Raw genomic sequence first — 22771 nt, forward strand, 5'->3', positions numbered from 1 at the left:
GGAGCAAGGAAGTTCCCTGGCAGGAACTGGTTCTCTTTGGGATTTTGGCTGGGGGATGGGCGGGGGAGATGGCGCTGGTGAGCGCCTTTGTTCCCCACCAAACTGAGCTCTGTCGTCCGGGGGCTCAGCAGCTCTCCCTCCCTTTGTCCTCCAGCCTTCCCGCTTTCCGAGCAGAGCTGTTAACTTATGACCTCCCAGACGCTAAGTCGCGCTTGCTGTCGGAACACAGTCCGTCAGGCCCCTCCGCTTTTGCCCGCCAGACTCGGGGACTCTGCTTGGCCGGTGAGCCGCCCCTCCGCCCCGGCTCCCTCCCGCCAGTCCGTGGAGCGCGCACCGCCTCGCCGCCCTTCCTACCCTCTTCCGTGGGCCTCTCGTCTGCGCTTGGCTCCGGTGACTCCGTTCTGCTAATCCTCTGGCGGTTTTCTGGGTTATTTAGGCAGGTGTAGGTGGAATCTAAGTGATCAGCAGGACGCGCGGTGAGCCCAGCATCCTCCTACGCCGCCATCTTCCCTCCCTCCTGAAACACTTTAATCTTATTAATGGTTCCACTTACAGGTGGGACACTGTGTGTTTGTGTGTGTGTGTGTGTGTGTGTGTGTGTGTGTGTGTGTGTATGTGATAGAGAGAGACAGAGAGAGAAAAAAGGAGTGGGGGCAGGAGGTGGAGGAGGGAGAGAAGAAGGAGGAGAAGGGGGAAGAGGAGAGTAGCTAGAGCAAGGGAGGTTAGGCATTTATTGTGTTTCCACATTATTTCTATTAGATACTTGGGAAAAACCATTGTCCATGCTCATTCTTGTAGGATGGTAAATTTCTCATGTTTGGGGCAAGCAAAAAAAACAAGGTCACTAAATGTTGAGATAACCTGGGACAATTTCTCACTGTCCCAAGAGATCCTGGAATGAAAACTAATACTACTTGCATTTATGCACTATACTAGATTCTTTTTATATAGTAGTTTTAACACTCTTAGCAGCTTGGCCAACTATTATTATTCCCCAACTCATTTGTAGAGAAAACCAGAGCATAGAAATGGATAACTTGAGCTAGTTTACATAGCTAGCATGCAGTGATGCCAGGATTTGAACATGCACATGTCTGATTCCAGAAGATGAGTTCTAGTTTCAGTGCATGAATTGTACTTTCAACACTTGTGAATTGGCTCTGAGATCTTAGGCAAGTCCTTTATCATTTCTGTGCTTCATTTTCATCAGGCATAATGTCTGTCAAATATAAATGGCTCAAAAATATCTGTTGAATTGAATTGCACACTAATTTACATACAAGGTTATTATGAGTATTGCTGGGAATAATTTGTGTATAGAGCAGAGGGATTAAGAGTTTGGGCTTCTGGTCCATCTACATCACTCTGGATTTGTTTAATTTCTTTAAGACTTGGTTTTCTCAATGACAGAAGGAAGGATAATTAGAAAACTGAGTCTTTAGATCATTACAATGATTAGAAAACATTTTAAGAATATTTATCAGGAAGGTGTGCACATATCAGTTGCTCTACAAATTTCAACTATTACTATTACAAATGAAATTTTAAGTGGGCAAGGACTTGGACACTTTGAGTTTTGACAAAAGTGACGTTTGGACTTGGTATCAGTTCTTGCTCTGGTGGGCGGTGGTGGGATTATCCCATTTCAGGGTCTTTAAGACACAAAACTCACATTTCCCTGTAGCAACTACTGCTTCTAGGCTTGCAAACAGTCTGAAGGCAAAAAGACAAGAATTCCAGCCATCATTAGAAGGAGTGTAGTAGAAAATTTCTAGGAGAGCAAATACATTTAATTTTCTGGTTGTCCTTACCTAAACACAATTAAATAACCCTAAATGTCTATGACTTCCTTTCAATGAGACTCAGAAATCTGGAATTTGGTTTATCTGGGAAGAAGAAAATAGGGAGAAAATTAGAAACAAATATACTCTCATAATCGGATTTTGAAAGATTCAGTGTTCAAGTATGTATTTGCTTAAAATTGACATCTACTGATACCTTTTAATGTAGAAAAGTGACTAATTCCCTCCTTTATGCTACAATTTGCAAAGAATTGGGCATTTTGTTACTTTTCTTTAATATATTACCACAAAATATGTGATGGAAGAAAGATTTGTCCACTCTTTAGGTAGTTATATAAACTGCTTTAGAATTCTACTTAGATTTGGGAGTTTCATCCTATGGAATTATCTTTTGGTCATTTGCTTTTTTTTTTTTTTTTTTTATAAACTAATATTCCTTACCACTACTTGTTGGTAGACATCAGTCTTGAAGGCCCAACTAATTCCCCTTCATAGAATTTTATTTTGAAATTCCTCTTCCAAAACTGGCATGTATTTAGGGGGATATTAAAAAATTGCTGGTAATTTATGAATCGCCCTGCTGGGCAGGCAAGAATTAACCTTTTCCTCAATTATAAGACTATAAATCTAATGGAGTGAAAAACAGGAGAATTTGTTGAAAGAGCTTATCAGACTCTGCTGTAACTATAAAGAATATGACATGAAGACATGCATCCTGAAGAATTTAAAGAAAACATAATACATTTTTTATCTTGTCTATTTAATATCAGTATAGCTCACCTTGAGACTCTTACTGTTCATTTTGCCTATGGACAGTGGGTAAATATTCTGGACTGCAGTACTTAACAGTGAAAGATTGTGTGGTTTAAATTTTATGAGAAGAGATTATATTTCAGATGTGCTTTCTGAGGACTCAGACAGAAGCAGTTTTGCAAAAGTCCTCTTCAGTCTGAGAGCTGAAGGTGGAGCCGTTGTGCTATGTCCAAGAGGCATTCTCGGTATTAACTCTTACAAACTTGTTTATGCAATTCTAGAAAGGACATAGTCTAGCAAAAGAAAAAAAAATTTTTTTCTTTAACTCCTGGACTGCCACCTTGGATGGTTTATGGAGGAGACTGGATTACTGGGATTTCATAGGACATGGAACAACCAGCCAAAAGCTTGTTCAAGTTTGGACTTTGAAGTTTTTGCAGTGACTGTGGTTTGATGATTTCTGGAGGGTGGGAGGAAAGTGTCATCCTTCATCCACATCTTTGTGGGATTCCTCTGGAATTGTTCCTAAGGGCTTCAGTTTTACCATTTGTAAATTGAATGGGTTCTCTTAGCTATTTTCTCTGCTTCTTTTCCCTTAGAACATTGTGGGAGTCTAAGGTGTTTTTAAAGTGCTTTCTTCCCATCCAGATCAGCTTGCCCTCTGAAGAAATGTAGCTGCCCTACGTGTGAGGGCAAGCAAAGGAAAGAGTAAAAAAGGTATTACCTGTCAAATCCCTACTGTGTACTCAGAGCTTCACAGGGTTGTCTCATTTTCTTTCTAACAAGAACCCTGTGAAGTAGATATTACTAGTGCTTTTTCACAGATGGAGGAGCTCAAGCTCAGTAATATTAAGTACAATTATATATTGAAGAAATGGCAGGCAGCGTTTTGGACCCAGCCCACTTTGATTCCAAGTTTGAAGGTATTTTCAATGTAACCAAAGCTTTGTATCCACCAGCAATAGAAAATAAGGAAAGTAGTCTTTTTTTCTTGAAATGAATACAGAGGGTTTAAATTAAAAACACATACCATGAGCTTAAATTATGTGGAAATATTATTTTTCATCTATCAGAGTGGCAAAGATAATTAGCACATTGTTTTGACAAAGGAGTTACAGAAGAGGAACTCATACTATGGCTGGACTTTCCCTATATTTCACACATTTGGGAGATATTTAGACATTATTTATAATACTAGTTGTAAGCATCTTTGCTTAGTTGGTCTTTTATCAAGCTTTTCTTTTAGATGTGTCATTGTTTGACATATCTTCCCCAATTTGACATGGAAGTTTTTGAAGATAGTTTCTTCTAACACTTTTATGTTTCATAAAATCCTTCATTGTTTTTTTTTTTTTGGAATTTTTTAAGGGATAAGATGGATCCAGCTTTCCGAATGGCTATCTAGTTGTCATTGCATAAGCCATCTTCTCTTACTGATTTGAGATGCTCTTTAACATATATGAAATTTTTGTATGCATTTGGGTCCATTTTGGTACTTTCTATTCTACTGCATTGATTATATCTTCAGTGTGCCGTTACCACACTACTTTAATTGTAGTGTCTTTATAATGTTTTAATGTCTTTTAATATTATGATTTTTTTCCTCAGATATTTTTTCCCTGGGTATTCTTGCTTGTCTGTTGCTCCATAAAAATTTAGGAATTAATATTGCCCTACATTTATAGATTAATTTAAGGAGAAGTAACATTTCTATGATGTTTAATCTCCCTATCTAAGAACATGGTATGCTTTTATTTGTTCATCTTTTTGGATTCCTCAAGAGCATTTAAAATTTTTCTCTATATCTTGTGAGTTTCTCATAATATTTATTCTTATTTTATATTTTATTGCTATTGATTTTACAGTATTTACTCCATTATTGTAAGTGGTTATTATTTGCAAATGTGAAAGGCAATGGTTTTGTATATTAAGTTGTATATTAAGTTCATTCCAGCCTACTTATTTGTATTTTCTTTATTATGTACAGTTATTCAGTAGAAATCATTTTTTTCTCTGATATACCATCATATCATCTTCAAATATTAAACAACCTCACATTTTATTTGCACTGAGTAGAATATGAGAACAATAGTAAATAATTGAAGTGAGAGAGAACATCCATCTGTTTTGTCTTAGAATATAAGTAATTTTCTGATGTTCAACCAGCTCTGTATTTCTGGATCCATCCCAATTGGTTATTATTTGAAGTTATTTTAATATATTGCTGAATTCATTTTGCTAATTATTTTTTATCCTCACACTTAAACTGGTTTATAATTTTCTTTTTTTATTACTCTCTTATTGGGTTTCATATCAAAATGATTATTGCTTCATAAAATGAACTGTGAAATTTTTAATTTTTTTCTGTGCTCTGAAACACTTTTTAACAAAGGAATTGTCTGTTCCTTGAAGGCTTGGGAAAATGTCCCTAAAACACAGATATTTCATTAACAACCTTTTCAATTTCTTGTATTGTAATTAGTCTTACTGATTCAAGACACAATTTCCACAATATATATTCCAAGAGTACAGTCTATTTTATTTAGTGTTGTTGATATATTGGTACGAGGATACACAGAATATTCCCTGACAATTTTTTGATGATGGAATATCACCATTTTCACCCCTAATGAATTCATTGATGTAGGCAATGATTATCAATGGCTGTTATGTCACAAAAACAGAGAATCAGATCTTGACAGAAATACATGATGTCACCTATGAACTAAGTTGTCTTATCACATAATGGAATCTGACTCTTACGAAACTCTGGATCTGACTGCCAATTTTCAGCAAAATGAAGACTACAGAGGAACATATTAAATTGAGGCTGTAGGATGTTATCAACAAAATCCAGAGTTTGGGCAAACCACAGGACAAAACACACCATTTCAACAAAAAATTATAGGGAAGAAGGGGGAGATAAAGAGAGAAGGGAAACTATTCATTAAAAGAAACTGAAAGACATTTCAACCAATAACAATGTATGGTTCTTATATGGATTCAAACAAGCTAAAAAAATATAAGATCACTGGGAAGTACAAAAACAAATATGAATACTGAAAAGTATGATGATGATATAGTGACCATCTTTAAAAATAGACGCTCCCTTTTAGTGATACATACTATTTACAGATGAAATAATTTGATGTCTGAGCTTTGCTTCAAAATCATCTAGACTTGGGGGAGTGGATGGACGATAGAGATGAAACAAAATTAGCCATGAGTTAGTAATTACCGAAGCTGGTTGATGGGTACATTCAGATTCATTATTCTATTTTTTCTACTTTTGTACATATTTGAAATTTTCCAAAATAAAAACTAAAAATATCTTTGTATTCTAGTTATGTCCCCATTTCATGACTAATACTGGTTATTTGAAATTTTTTCTTCAAAATTGTGCAATTTTTTGCTTTGGTGCCTTTAAGTATCAGCCATGTAAACTATGCCAGTACCACCCTTAGCTTTGTAGAAAATTTTGAAAATAGGTAGTGAAAGTCCTCTAACTTTGTTTTCTTTATTTCAAAATTGCTTTGGTTATTCTAGGTTATTGCATTTCTATATAAATTATGTTGCCTTGTCAATTATAAAAAAGAAAAAGAAGGAAAAGAAAAAGTATTGAAATTTTGACAATACTTGCATTATACTTATTGCCAGTTTGGGGAAATATGACATTTCAACCATATTGAATCTTCCAATTAATAAGATATATTTACATCTGACTGTTTTTTGTGTTTAAAAAATTCAGCAATACTTTACAGGTTTTAGCCTACAGATTTTGATGTTCTTTTACTAAAATTATTCCTAATGCTTTTCTAATTACTAATTCTAAATTTATTTTCATTTTTTAATTTAAATTTTAGCATATAGTGTAATATGGGCTTCAGGAGCTGAATTTAGTGATTCATCACTTACATTTAACACCCAGTGCTCAACATAATTCTTAATTTACTTTTGATGCTATTATAAATGGAATTAAAAAAAATTTAAATTATTGAGTGCCAGATATATAAAAATACAAAATATTTTTGTATATTATCCTTGAATTCTGCAAATATTCCAAATTTACTTTTTGTTTTAGAAGGTGTTTTATAGATTCCTTAGAATTTTCTATATAAATAGTAATGTCATTTATGAACGCAGACACTTTTACTTCTTCCTTTATAATCACTATACTTTTTATTTCTTTTGCTTACTTTTTTGCAATAGCTAGGATCACCACTTGAAGAGAAGTAGTGAGAATTGACATTTTGTCTTATTTGTTTATTTATTTTTTTAAATATATGAAATTTATTGTCAATTGGTTTCCATACAACACCCAGTGCTCATCCCAAAAGATGCCATCTTCAATGCCCATCACCTACCCTACCCTCCCTCCCACCCCCCATCAACCCTCAGTTTGTTCTCAGTTTTTAAGAGTCTCTTATGCTTGGCTCTCTCCCACTCTAACCTCTTTTTTTTTCCTTCCCCTCCCCCATGGGTTTCTGTTAGTGACCCTAAGCGAAATAAGCCATACAGAGAAAGACAGATACCATATGTTTTCACTCTTATGTGGATTCTTATTCTTTATTTAGTGAGAAAGTACTCAATATTTTACAGTTAAGTATGTCAGTACTGGGTTTTTTTGTTTGTTTTTTTTTTACAGATTCCCTATATCAGATGAAGGAAGATCTTTTCTGTTCTTAGCTGACTGAGGGTTTTAATCACGCGTCGGTGTTCTATTGTTCAAATGCTTATTCTTCGTCTATTATCATATGAACTTTGATTTTTAGTGTGAATATGGTAAATTATATATGTAGATTTTCAAATGTTAAACCAACCTTGCATACCCTGATAACCTTGTTTACTAATGATGTATTGTTTTTATGTATTGCTGAAATCAATTTGACATTTAAAAAAGGTTATGTTTCTATATATGTTCGTGAGGGATGTTTTTCTTTTTTTTGTCATATCTTTGTCCAGTTTTGCTATGAATATTATGTTGGCTTCATACAACAACTTGAGAAGTGCTTTTACCTTTTTAATTTTATGGTAGAGTGTGAGATTTATGTCATTTTTTCCTTAAATGTGTGACAAACTGTATCAGTGAAATTATCTGGGCCTATAGTTTGGGAATGATCTTAAATAATTCATTTATTTAAATAGGGGTATTCATATTTTCTGTTTCATCTTGTTTCAGTCATGGAAAGTTGTCATATTCAGGAAGTTTTTTCTTTTCTTCTCAGTTGTTAAATTTTTTGGCATAAAATTGCTTATATTGTTCTTTATCTTTTTAATTTCTGGTTTTTATTTTTTTAAATTCAGCTCTACACCCAATGGGGGGCTTGAATTCAAACCTTAAGATCAAGGGTCACATATTCTACTGAATGAGCCAGCCAGGTACCCCCTTATTTCAGTTTTAGTGATAATTTTTACCCAGGATTAAAAAATTCTAACAGGACAAATTTTTTCTGTACTTTTAAACTTATTTTTTTTTTTAATTTTTTTTTTCAACGTTTATTTATTTTTGGGACAGAGAGAGACAGAGCATGAACGGGGGAGGGGCAGAGAGAGAGGGAGACACAGAATCGGAAACAGGCTCCAGGCTCTGAGCCATCAGCCCAGAGCCCGACGCGGGGCTCGAACTCACGGACCGCGAGATCGTGACCTGGCTGAAGTCGGACGCTTAACCGACTGCGCCACCCAGGCGCCCCTAAACTTATTTTTTGTTTAAATAAGCTTTTAATTTTAGGGTGGATTTAGATTTACAGAAAAGATACAAAGATATTATAGGGTTTCCATATACCTCTCACTGTTTTTTCCTATTATTTATATCTTATATTCCATGGTATATTTGTCACCACTAAGGAATGAACACCAGTACATTACTAACTAATCTCTATACTTTATTCAAATTTCAGTAGTTTTTCCATACTATTCCTTTTCTGTTCCAGTATCCCATCTGGGATACCACCATGTCTCTTTAGCTTCCTCTGATTTATGACAATTTGTTCGTCTTTCTTTCTTTCTTCCTCTTTCATGAGCTTAATAATTTTGAGATCAAAGTTGTTGTTTTTATAGAATGTCTCTCAATTTGGATTTGTTTGAAGTTTTTTTTCCCTTGACTAACATATAGTTGTGGAAGGAAAATCACAGAGGTGAAATGCCATTCTTATTTTATCATACCAAGAAAATATACTATCAACATAATTTATGACTCATGATGTTAACCTTGGTTATCTGGTCGAGGTAGTATTTATCAGGATCTCCACTGTAAAATTACTTTTTCCCTCCTTCCATACCTCTAGTCTTTGGTAGCAAGTCACAAAGCACAGTTCACATTCATTGGTGGGGAGTGAAGCCCCACCTCCATGAGGGGTAAGTATTTACATAAATTATTTAGAATTCTGAATGGAGATCAATCTCTTATGGGATTGTATTGGTATTATATTGTCATCAAGTAATGTGGCCAAGTGGTCTCTACTTCTTGTTTTCTCTTTCTCTCCCTTTCTCTTTAATGAAGATTAGGAGTTCAGTTATACCAGTGAGCAAACTTTCTCTAATTGGTTTTGCTGGCTGATACAAACATTGTGGAATTTCTGAGAACTTGTGCCATTTTGTTTCCTTCTTCACACGAGGCTATAATTACTAAAATAATGGACAATTGATAAGCCTGTGTCTCTGGAGGGACATCAATAGTTCTGAATTCCAATATGAAAGTTATAAGGCTGCATAGTGGACAGAATCATGATGCCTCTTACTCATTCTGAAATAGTGATATTGAGTGTTCATGATGTTTCAAACATTTATTGAGTTTGCATAGTGTTGTGATCATACTGTTTTTGGTGTGGGTGGAAGAGAGTAATTCTACTTTTGAATCATAGTATAACAATGAAGGTTTTAAAGAGAAGGAATGAGAATAGTAGGTGCTATTTTGGTTCTTAACAAAAATATACAGTGAACTCTGCTACCATTACAAAGGCACATGGTGAGAGCACCTGCTGCTTATCTTTTCTATCATTAAAGAACTTGATGTCAGGAAATAAAACTTTTCCAGTGACACATTCTGAAGAGAAAGGGTACAAAATCTTATGTACTTGGGAACTTACATAAATTTTGAGGTGATGACTTATTTCAATTGTGTTCCACCTCAGGATGATAATGGTGTAGATATTTTTAATGACATTGGTTATGAAGTATACTTTTTATTTCTAAAGAATAGCAGGGAGTTCCTATGAAAAAATTCTATTATTTTGGCTGATACTTTTTCAAAATATTTTCCATACCTACATACAATTACATGTATACTTATACAATGCTGCAGTCATACTAAACATATTCTTTTAGGACATGTAAATATCATGAACATTTCTTTATATTTTTAAATATTCTTCTCCAACATCATCTCTAATGTTTATAGTGTTCCAATGAACAAGTAATGATCTCATATTATTAAATTGTAACAAACAAACAATGCTGTGATGAACACATCTAGATAGTCATCTATGACATATCACTGATTATTTCCTCAGAGCAAAGTTCCTCAAACCTGGCACTATCGGCATTTTGGGAAAGATAATTATATTTGTTATAGGGGGCTATTCTTTGGATTTTAGGATGTTTATGAGAACCCCTGATCCCTACTCATCAGATGCCAGTCACAACTCCCAGTTGTGATAACCAAAACTGTCCCCACACTTTGCCAAATGTCCCCTGCAGCCAAATTTCTCTTCCTTTGAGAACCACTGCCACAGAATACATTCTTTGAAGAAGAATTTGTCACAGATACTGTATGCACAATTTAAGTTTTTAAAAAATGTATGTGGGGTTTTGTTTTCAATTTGAAGGAAGTAATATAAGGATATAAAGAGACAACTTAAAATGTGTGAAAAAAATTCTCAAAAATCTTTCCTACTAAGTTGTTAGAGTTTAACATGCCTGGTGATAAATACAATGGGGTCCTATTTCATCTCCAGCTACAGGAAAAACTTTCTGTGTAGCAATAGAGTGCTGGAGGTCAGAGACAATAGGAAGAGAATACCCAACTCTCAAACTGCTTCTCATCTTTTACTATATAATATTTCGTGATTTCACATTCTGTATATATTTTATACATATATATATATAAATTATATATATAAATATATATATATTTCACATGTATATATTTTTGACTCCTGATGTTTTCCTTTTCTAAATAGTAAGAACTGATTAAGGGTTTAGACTTTGGAATCAGCTGAACTAGATTCTGATACTGTATCTCATATTTATTATTACTAATTATTATTATTTACTATTTATATTTTAGTTAGTTAATATACATTGCATTATTGGTTTCAGAAGTAGAATTCAGTGATTCATCTCTTACATACAACACCCAGTGCTCATCACAAGCGCCCCTTCTTTAAAAAATTAATTAATTAATTATTTTTAAATGTACGTCCAAGTTAGCATATAGTGCAACAATGATTTCAGGAGTAGATTCCTTAATGCCCCTTTCCCATTTAGCCTATCCCCCCTCCCACAACCCCTCCTGAAACCTTCTGTTCTCTATTTTTAAGAGTCTCTTCTGTTTTGTCCCCCTCCCTGTTTTTATATTATTTTTGTTTCCCTTCCCTTATGTTCAACTGTTTTGTATCTTAAAATCCTCATATGAGTGAACTCACATGATATTTGTCTTTCTCTGACTGACTAATTTCGCATAACATAATACTCTCCAGTTCCATCTATGTAGTTGTAAATGGCAAGATTTCATTCTTTTTGATTGCCGAGTAATACTCCATTGTATACCGCATCTTCTTTATCCATTCATCTATCGATGGACATTTGGTCTCTTTCCATACTTTACTTTGGCTATTGTTGAGGGTGCTGCTATAAACGTTGGGGTGCATATGTCCCTTCGAAACAGCGCACCTGTATCCCTTGGATAAATACCTAGTAGTGCAATTGGTGAGTCATAGGGTACTTCTATTTTTAATTTTTTGAGGAACCTCCATACTGTTTTCCAGAGTGGCTGCACCAGTTTGCATTCCCACCAGCAGTGCAAAAGGGATCCTCTTTCTCTGCATCCTCGCCAACATCTGTTATTGCCTGAGTTGTTAATGTTAGCCATTCTGACAGGTATGAAGTGATATATCATCATGGTTTTGATTTAATAATGAGTGATGTGGGGCATCTTTTCACGTGTCTGTTAGCCATCTTGATGCTTTTTTGGAAAAGTGTCTCTTCACGTCTTCTGCCCATTTCTTAACTGGGTTGTTGTTTGGGTGTTGAGTTTGATAAGTTCTTTATAGATTTTGGATACTAACCCTTTATCAGATATGTCATTTGCAAATATCCTGTTCTATTCCATTGGCTGCCTTTTAGTTTTGTTGATTGTTTCTTTCACAGAAGCTTTTTATTTTGATGAAGCCCCAATAGTTCATGTTTGCTTTCATTTCCCTTGCCTTCAGTTACTTGTCTAGTAAGAAGTTGCTCCACTTTAATCCTCAGTTCTATCTGTATAAAATGGGAATGATAAGACCTACCAGAGAGAGTTGTTGGGAACATTAAATATGTTTTAGGGCTGTTAGCAATGCTTGGTATGTAGAAGGCACTCATTCAATATTATCTTTCCCCCAGTTTAAAGAAGAATAATATATTTTCTCAATTTAATTCTATACCTTTTGGCCATCTAAGGAAGCATTTTAGGAACAAGAGTTTTCCTGAAAGCTTTTCATTGGCATAATGACTCAAGTTATGATATTTTAGGGATGTAAATTTTATAATTGTGAATGAGACACCATCATGGTTATTATTTGATATTTTGGAATGATATCCCATTGGGTGAATGTGGAAAGATAATCCTAGGAGCTTGATTTTCTATATATTTAAATTTAATCCATTGTAATTTCGTTTTTTTAAATTTGCTAGTGTTTATATTAGTATAATGGTGTGATGCATATGATTTATAAATAGATAATGATATATGGAGGATGCCTGGTCAAAATTTCTTTACTACTGGGGTGTGAGATCGTCTATTTTAAAGACCATTCACCTGAAAGATAGTTTTTTATAGTTTCTGTGATTTGGGATGGAGGAAAGGAATCATAAATCTCACTGCCTGTCAGAACCCACAATTCACTGAATATTATTTCAACATCATTATGCACAAAGTTTCATCATTCTTGTGATTTTCAATAACAGTGTTGGTATATTTAAATGTTCCCACCCGTCTTTCTTTTAAGATTGATTGAAATAGGGAGCAAGGTGAAACATTTCCATATTTCACTGATAGTACCTGGGAAGAGTTTTTGTTCCACTGTTTTGGAAATGGAAAATAAAATACAAGATCCTGACTTTTTCTTTTGAAAAACCTAGGCTAAGTAAGATGGTTTCAGAATTCAGAAGATGCTGGAAGGGAGTGGTGGTGGTGGTGGTGGTGTGTGTGTATGTATGTACTTGCATGCTTACGTTTGAATGGGAGAACCAACATTCATGGGTTCCTGGTGTCTGACAGGGTCTTTACAGTAAACATTTATAGCACCCATTTTTACCCTCATACAAGCAAGATAATGGAGAAGAAAATTTCTTGTCCCTCTCATGGTAAAAAGTTTTGACAAGAAGATAAAGGGGAATTTTAAGGTCCTTTGATCCTTCCCACATTTCACAGACTATCTGTATTTTGTGAGTTCTTCCAGACATTTCTATCCATATGAGGAAAAAAAATGTATGTATATAGTCTTTTCACAGACCAGAATCATAATGTGCAAATAGGAATCATATTAAGGATATTGTTATCCGAAATGCTTTTCCTTACTTTGTAATATAATAGGGATATTTTCCATATCAATGTGTATAGATTTACCTCATTCTTTCTACAGGCATCATGGCATTCTATTGCATGAATTTACTGTAATAAATATAGCTACTTCCTTATTCAACACTGTAATATCTTCTGTATGTATCTTTGAACACTTTTCTAGAGATACATTTATAGAAATGGAATTACTGGTTCAAAATGTATGAATGTTTAAAATTTAGAACCAACAAGAGTGCATCAATTTATTCTCCCACAAGTGAGAAAATTTCCTTTTTTTTTAAAATTCAAATAGTTTAAATTTTATGGACAAAAAGGCATTTAATTTTCCTCTTCATTGTGATAGTGAGCATCTCCAAGGGGTCATTTTATAAACAATTACTGAAGTTACGGCTCTTTACATTATATTGGTTTCATCCTAAACTGTTTCTATACTCAGGGTTGCCAAGGAAGCCAGAGTAGAGGCTGTCGGAAGGATGGGTTTGAATGAACTTTGGCTGCTCCACACGCAGGCTGATTACTGAGGAAACATCAAAAGCTTCACCCGAATGACTCATCACCCAGATCCAACAGAGGTAATAGAATAACTTACATTGCACAGCCTTTTGGCTATTTAGTCTGCTGTGTGAGATCAATGGTGCCCACGTTCTCTGCTGGATTTTGCTCTGGGAAAGAGATTTATTGGTTAGACCTTACATTACAATGCAGTCAGGGGCTTTGGGACTGATTGCCAATACTCAGTAGCATAGAGAAAAATTATTTAACATCTTGGCCTCAGGTAACAATATCTGCTTCATGGAGTTGGATCAGGCATCAAATTCTATGGGGATATCCTACTGTCCACTGCATTAACTATCCTTCGTGTTGTTTCATTATTTTCAGAGGCTTTCCTTTGTTTTGGATGGTGAAAAGCTTGTGGCTAGAGATAAACGAAAGTGGCAATTTTAAGACGCATGTGAAATAAAAATGTGACTGATCATGCATGTGGATTATTAGATGTAAAGTGTACAATATAGTTTTATATAGGTAGTGTTACCTGGATTGTGCTCATGTGCTATAATTATGATTTTAAAATTTATTACTGTCTTTTCATGAAGTTCAGATGGTCTAATTTATATTCTCTAAACATTTCTTGTTTTACTCTTTCATCAGATTCAGCTCTTAAAATTCACTGCATGGTCTCTACAGACAAGAGGCAAAGGTTCTGCACGGCTACAGCATTTCAGTTAAAAGCCAAGGAATCCACATTTTCTTTTATTTTGCTCTTAGATAGCCAGAATGTTTTATAGTCTCCCACATACTTTTCTCCTCTCAAACACATTTTCAAGTATAATAATATATTTTTTAAAAGTCAGATAATTTTCAGGTAATACAATTTTGGAATCCTGTAGACTTTAAAAGAAATGTGAAGAATTAAAAAAAATCTCACATACAAAGCCAATTGCCCTCTCTGAAAATTATAGCTACCCATTTGCTAGTTGCATTATTACAGAATTGCTAATATTTCCTGCTTTTCAAAAGCATTACAATAAACTTGTTTGGAAGTCATGTTATTTACTAAAAATAGGACAGAATAAGGCATATATTTCTTTATGTTGGTTTAAAATTGAAGTATATTTTATGGAAAATGGGACATTTAAAGGTTAATCTTAACAGGGAAGTATTTTCCTACATAAATATATTATAAATTCAAAGTATGTAATTTTGGAGTTTTTCCTGATGATTTATGGTTTTTAGAACTATGGGTCTTAGTTAAAATGTACTGACCTAAAGATTTTTTTTTAGCTTTTACTATGCAGGTACACGAACCAAAAAAAATCATGTCTCCTAGTATTCTTTGTACTGCATCTACTCTGGTCAAATGGAATCATCTATTTCAAAAGTTACTGTGAGAGAAAAATTCAAAAAGGATAAATTGCATGTAATTGTGGTAAAGAATAAGCTTTTACTGGTCAGTTAGAAAATACCAAAGACACCGTGCCTGTGTAATCAATGGTGGTTTAGTAATATTATTTTGTATAAGAAAGAACATTATTAAAATGTATTAAATTGTTCTGTACTGAAGGGCATAAGAGCATTGTGTAATCTCTAATTCCTGGCAGAGAGAGACTTTTTCACTGGGTAGAACCATTTTTATAGTCTATTCATGTATTCAGCCAGCATTTATTGAAGCTATGGTTTTCTTATGTACCCTACCAGGAACAGAATTTGGGGGTGGTAAAAAAAGTCAATAAAACACACTGCCCAAAGGATTTTCAAGCTTGAGGATGGGAGAGTGTAAAGGAGCAATCGTGTAAACAATAAATGACGATATAAAGAAGAATGAGAAGTAATGATCAAAAGGTAAACATGGCATAATAATAAGTGCTAATATCAGTATGGTGTTACTAATTGCCCAGTGTTAGCTAAGGACTTGACTCCCCACAGTGGGTGTTAGGTCATCTCCCCAGCATCCATTCTCCTCTCCTCCCCTATGCTCTTACTTACTGCACAGTTTATGAGTAGAAAGATAGGTTTGCTATAGTGATTGATCTGTTTGGGCATATTTGTTCATCTGAACCAATTTAGGAATTCCTCTCCTCTGGGCAATGTTAAAGAATGGGCTTGCTATTCATATCTGGACAATGGGACAGGAGAGGTTTTTTGAAGATATCTGAAAAAGTTCTTCACTCTTATGGGAGAGCTATTTGAAGTGATCATTTTGTTTACTCCTTTGTTTTGGATGAAGAAGTCCTCCAAATGTTATCATTATCTAAAGGTTATCCAAAGGTTATCATTATCATAACCTAATGATAGCCTCTCATAACTGTGGGGAAGAACAAGGCTTAGGCTGAATCTGACACCTTAGAATGAAGAGCAGAGGGAGAGAGAAAGAAATTAGATCCTTGATTCTGTGGTTAAACCACTGAATCAAATCAAGCCTGAAGCCTATATTTCTTCTGGACTTTGAGATAAGTGAGCCAATAAAAACCCTTTTGCTTTTTATGCCAGGCTGAGTTGGGTTTTCTCTTACCTTCAACCAGTCTAAATTATACCCAAGAGTTATCTTTTTCAATCTTCATAACAACCCTATGAAATAGATGATATTATTTCCATCATTTTACGGATGAGGAAACTAAGGCCTAGAATGGTTAAATATCTTGCTCTGAATCACAGAAACAGTGCATGGTGAAGCCAGGGCTTTACCTATGTAGTTTCATCCAGAAACCACATTCCTAAGCACTGCATCCTACTGCTCCCATGCTTTGGTGATGCAGAGAGAATGTCAAGTCAATTTGTAGGAAAATTATCACAATGCCAGAAGCATTGGATCTGGGCCTGTAAGTGGAGTTTAAATCAACAAAAGATGGAACTGAAGCAACGGTTTTGGAGTACAGGAGATAAAGTAGCTGTGGCTGGGGTCTAGTTCATGTGTAATCTCTCAGGGGGATAAGAGAAGACAGGGCCAACCAGGAAAGCTGGGGGGTGCCCCCCAGAGATAAGAAGATAAAGCTGAGATCAGGAGGACGGCCTGACTAGACAGGGGAAGTTAAAAGTAGGGAGGAGTCCTTGAGAGGAAATAATGAAACAATAGAGAAAGCAGAAATATTGAGAATGTTTGTGACCTACTTTTAGTTCCAAGACATTGGGATGATGGGACTAGGAGTGGGTTAGCGGGGAGAAAAAAGATGATATCACCAGGATCTCTGTACTGTACTATCATGATCAGGGGAAAGCTAGGTTTTGGTTTAGAAAAGAACTTAGAGGAAGTGTTGCTAAAAGGTTTGAGTGAGAATGTGTGTCTAAGGAATGTGTTGGCAGAAGAGTAACTAGAGGAATTGAGGGGAGTTGGAGAGGATAACTGAGCTGGAGAGAAAACAAGTGTGAAGGACTAGTGGGCTGGAAGCAGGTGCGTTTCGGTCAATGTATCAAAACGAACAAGGTGGGGAATTGTGGGAAGGGAAGAGGCTGTTTCCAGATTGAACTGCTTCCCAGGTTGTATTTATATAAGTGGGCTCCTTCATAATTCTGACTCCCAGTGCGTCACATCCTGCGGGCAGAAGGGAACCGAGGTGGCCATGGAAACCTGACAAACCTCAGACAATATTAATATTCACAAACATATGGAGCCTGCAGTTCTTTAAAAACAACAATAGCATCAGCAGTGGCAGCGGCAATGACAACCACTGTAGTAATTTGTAACTCTCCCCTCTGGAGAACCACAGAGCTGCATATATTATTTTTTAATAATTAGTGACAAATTAACTAATTGCTACAATCCTTAAACCTGTTTTTCCCTTTAGCTTGTCATTATCTGCAGATGTCAAAACAAGTAAAATAAATGGACTGGGTTTCCTTCAGAAGTTTGTTGATAATAACTGTTCTCCTAAAAAAAATAAAAAATGTATGGGGCTGACAAGCAAAAGCTCCTTCCTGGGTTGTTACTTTGGAATGTCTTTTTTATCTTTGAATTGCTGATAGAGATTTTTAGACTCTGCCTTTTTCCTTTTCTGAATCATCATATCCAATGGTTCACCTGGAGAACTAGTTAAAATTCGCTGTGGGAGCACAATTCAAAATGCACTTTGCTTGTCCCTATCTTAGAGATATGGGTTCATTAGAGCTGGAGTAGGGCCCAGGAATCTGAATTGTAAATGATCTCTGGAGGTGATCCTGATGCAGGGCTACCAAGTAAGGCTGTGAGAAACAGTTCAAGTCTTCTTGGTGGGCTGGGGCCTGGAGCTTAAGATAGGGAGTTGTGTGACTCTGCTCTGAAAGTTGCTTTAGTTCCTTTTTTCTAACCCTCATTACTTTCCTCTTCACCAAAAACCTTTGGTCTTTGAGATACAGTGTTATGAAAAACACTCAGGCACTGGAATAAGGTCTGGATTAAGGTGAACTCTTGAAAGAGGCACGTAAATTCATTGTCTCAGTTATTCCATCTGTGAGATTTTTTTTTTTTTCAGAATTCTAGAGATGACATTCAGAGAGTACCTTACTTAACATCTAGTACATAATAAGTCCTTAAACATTACTGTTATTATGACCTTGATTTCTATTTTGCACTAACCTATTGCACCTGCCTGTGGGGTTGCCTGCTATGTTGGCTTATGGAGGATCACATGGGATTGTGCACACACTAGGATGAATTTTCTGTTCTTTTACTACCCCGTTTCCCTTTGGCTCTGAATTAAGGCCCTTCAGTGATTTGCTGATCCCAGACACAGGTGAAGAAACAGGAGTGCTACCAGACTGACAACAGAGCAAAGACCAAGCACGCAGGGAGATTTTCAGATACTCTCATCTTATGCGGGGTGCTAAATAGAAAAAGCACAGGGCAGGTTAAAGCTATTGTGTCTGTCTACATTTGTGTTTTCTGGTGGGGCAATAAGAAATTAGACCCTATTATCTGTTTCATAACTACTTTTCCTTCTTGAAAGTTGACAAGGTGGGATTGGATGGAGACAGAGGTTAGGAAAGGATTTTCTTGTTAGCATTGTCCCTGCTGTGTCTCCTCTATACTATAGACAGAAAGACTTGAAGAAATGATGGAGTGAAGGCATGCTCTAAGTTCTGTGTGTACTCTGCTGTATATGCCACAAAACCTGTTACCCATCCACTGTCTTGGCATGATAGAGCTTTCTAGTTCCACAATTATCATCGGACAGGGATCTATGGATAGAAGTAGAATTTTTAATTATTTTCTTGTGTTGTAGGAGATCATTAAGAGGATGTAACCTCTAGTTGACCTGAGGGCTGAATCTGGGCAATAGGAACCTCTTCAGCCCCTCCCCTTGGAATGTATGTCCTGCGCACTGTTTCCTACAGCTGGAGCTGTTGTCAAGGATGCAACTTTGAAAGAGCAACCTGTTGTTGAGGCCATTGATGGTACATGTGACTGAACTAGGTAAGGCCCTTATATAAACTTTTAAGATTATGGCAGGCCAGTGCAGAGATCGGCTCATCTTGCAACACCCAAGGCAAACCTCATATGTAAGTTCGCTTGCTTATTGAAACAGCCACCTACCAATCTTGAGTGGTCTGTTTCTTTCTTTGCTCTCTCCTTGCCCTTAATGTATAGGGTCCAGTTTGCAAACGAACAGCTTGGATCGTAGATCCCCAAAAAAGAATTTCTTGAAAATTCTTAATGTGTTTCTTTTTTTTTAAATTTAAAACAGTTTTACTTTATTAATTTACATCTAAGTTAGTTAGCTTATAGTGCAATAATGATTTCAGGAGGAGAATCCAGTGATTCATCCCCTACATATAACACCCAGTGCTCATCCTAACAAGGGTTGTTCTTAATCCCCCTTGCCCTTTTAGCCCATCCCTCCAGCCACAATCCCTCCAGCAACCCTCGGTTTGTTCTCTATATTTAAGAGTCTCTTATGTTTTGTCCCCCTCTCTGTTTTTATATTATTTTTGTTTCTCTCACTTTTGTGGGAGAAATATATATTTTTTATAAAAATATATATATTTTTAATATATTTTAAAATATATTTTTAAAAAATTTATTTTCATGGAGAGAGAATGTGAATGGGGCAGGGGCAGAGAGAGAAGACAGAATCAAAAGCGGGCTCCAGGCTCTGAGCTGTCAGCACAGAGCCTGAAGTGGGGCTCAAACTCAAGGATCATGAGATAATTACTTGAGTGGGAGTCAGATGGTTAACTGACTCAGCCACCCAGGCGGCCCTTAATGTATTTCTTAATGCAACGATGCCAAGGGGCTTTAATTGTTTTGCTATAAATTGCAAACTGGCTGCTGTGCGCAAACCATTTTAATAGGTGTGCTTCCATGTAAAAAAATCAGTCAATCAATCAATTAAGAATTTTTTTGACATATGTGTTTGCTTTTGTTTTTGTTTTTAATTTAATTTATTTTTTAAATTTACATCCAAGTTAATTAACATACAGTGCAACAGTGATTTCAGGAGTAGATTCCTTAATGCCCCTTACCCATTTAGCCCATCACCCCTCCCACAACCGTGCCAGTAACCCTTTGTTTGTTCTGTGTTTAAGAGTCTCTTATGTTTTGTCCCCCTCCATGTTACAAAACAGATGAACATAAGGGAAGAGAAGCAAAAATAATGTTTGTTTTTGTTTTTATGACATTGACTTTTGAAGAATCCAAGAAAGTTATCTTGTATAACAGTCCACATTCAGGAGCTTTTGAAAGCATTTTAAAGGACACTTATATTGGGCCCTTTTATTTCCCAGACTTTGGTGGGCAGTCACTTGTTAATCTGTAGCTATTAACTCCAGGTGAAAATGAATATAAGGTCTGAGGCATTTTCCCATGGCATGATACCGGGGATTTGTCTCGTGAATATGTATTTTGGGAAAATCAGTTTTAAATCCTTTTTTGTTCTGATCCTATAGGAAAGTTCAAACTTCATCCAGCTTTAGACTTTAATATAGAAGTAGAATAACTTGACTAGCATGCCACCTTTGCTTGAATTGTATTTTTACATGGTAACCCTTAAGCTAAAATAACAGCAATTAATTTATGAAGCAAAGTAGTTATTGTCTTAAGACTTTTCTTTCCAAAGAAAAAAATAAAAAAGAAAGATATTTAAAAGGGCTGGAGTTTCATTTGCTTAATCCCTTACATTTTGGGTCCTGACTGAGGGGAAAAAAGTGGACTTTAAGATGTTTGACTGGATGAGCATGCCTTCCTACTGACTAGTGCATCCAGTAAGGACAACCATCTATGTGGCATGCGTGCACTTTAGAAATATTGCCTCATGTTGTAAGCTATTTCGGATTATACCTCTTCCCATTTTACAAAGGTACTTGGAATTGTAAAAGACATACCTATCAGAAAACTCAGAAACCTCAAACATGAATAAGATCTCCATTTGGTCATTTTTTGCTCTTTTTTAAAGTTATTAATTGCATAGTTAAAATGAATCCTTGAAGCAAATCAACAGATATTTCGGATTTGATATTTAAAACCTGTTTTTCCAGTCTCTTTAAGCTGCCTAGCATAAAATTTACCCTAGTTTTATTGTAGACTGATGAGCAAGAAATAAGAAACAGCTTTTTTTGCTTATTGGTATGGAATTTTTTTAAATAAGCCAGTGATCTTCATGGATAAGTCACACAGATAACCTTGAAAACTGAAAACTGTCATTCTTTTTGGCATACAAATGTTTACAGCAAAGCCTTAAACTAAAATAATGATCATATAATAGTAAGAATAACCCTTTCTATTGTAGGATGAGTCAATTTTTTAGAAGGGCAATAGGTCATCATATTCTATAGCTAGAATGGATATCAGATATTATGATAATAGAATAGCGAACAATGATTGAGTGCTTTCCTATGTATCAGGAACTACTTTGCATGCCTTATTTCATTTCATTCTCTCAGCAGCCCTTGCCCTATGTGCTATTATATCCCCCCATTTTAATGAGAAATCTAAAAACTGTACAGGTTAAAGAACTTGATCAAGGTCTTATAACTCAACACTCTCATCTTAGAAGTATGGGTTGATTAGGTATCTTTCAAGGTCATGTGTAAGTAGCAATTTATTAGAAATTATTTTTGGACGTTGGATTTAAAAAGCTAAGAATTTCTTGTTGCATAACCTTGTTGCATAAATTGTTGATTTTCAGACTTTTCATGATTCACTCTACCTGCTGAGAAGTCCTTTTTCCTGTTACAAAGGTTCATAATATGTGCAGATTTCAGAGCCTGGCTTAACTGCCCTGTAAGATGCTTATTGAGTGAACCATAGAAAATTCTGTGTTACTAAAGAAAAATTAAATAAGGTCTTATGTGAATATGTCTCATGTTAGTTGCTGAGGTAGGTGCTAATGCTTGTTAGTAGTTTTTAGCTCTTTGTTTAGGTCATGTCTATGTTTGTTCTGGCAGCAGGGAAGAAAAGGGATAATAAGAGAATCTATGGGCAGGACAAATAATTTGTCAAACAACTTCCTCTAAGCATAATAAAGTAATTAATTAAAGTAAATTATATCAAGTGTCCTGCATGTAATATAAGAACTTCATTAAAGGTAATAATTCTTTGATTAGCTTCCCTTCTAAAGAGACTGTTTTGTAGACAAAATTCAGGATGTTTCCTGGCCTTAGTTCATATTGCTTTTGGAGCTTGTTAATAGGTATTAATTCATTCTCTTTAATATAAAAATCCCATAAGCTATGTGGATTGTTAGGACTAGCACCCATTGATATGCTCAAGATTGAAGAAACTTCCAAAAATAGCACTATCACAAAAGGATTTTTGGTAAGAGAGTAACAATAATAATAATTAATGGTAACAGTTTTCTGTGGTTCACTTTGGGCGGTTACTGCAATCCTATAATAGCTGCATTGGTTATAGAGCAAATGATGATGCTCACTTGACAGGAGAGGAACATGAACATTAGAGAGATAACTTGGTAGGTAATTCTGCCACTCTGTGCAGAGACTATCTTTAAACCCCAGATCTGCCTAGCCT

General features: G+C 35.5%; 1 long non-coding RNA gene across 1 annotated transcript in view; it reads left to right on the top strand.

Moving 5' to 3' along the window:
- LOC123611121 overlaps positions 1-22771 on the top strand; it is a 206884-nt gene that overhangs the window by 100327 nt on the left and 83786 nt on the right. Inside the window, exons 3-5 of the long non-coding RNA XR_006718447.1 lie at positions 13772-13907; positions 15532-15675; positions 19029-19219. This is a non-coding gene — a long non-coding RNA (uncharacterized LOC123611121). The remainder of the gene's footprint in view (positions 1-13771; positions 13908-15531; positions 15676-19028; positions 19220-22771) is intronic.

This window comes from Leopardus geoffroyi, chromosome A1 (assembly GCF_018350155.1).
Source record: "Leopardus geoffroyi isolate Oge1 chromosome A1, O.geoffroyi_Oge1_pat1.0, whole genome shotgun sequence".
NCBI lineage: Eukaryota > Metazoa > Chordata > Mammalia > Carnivora > Felidae > Leopardus > Leopardus geoffroyi.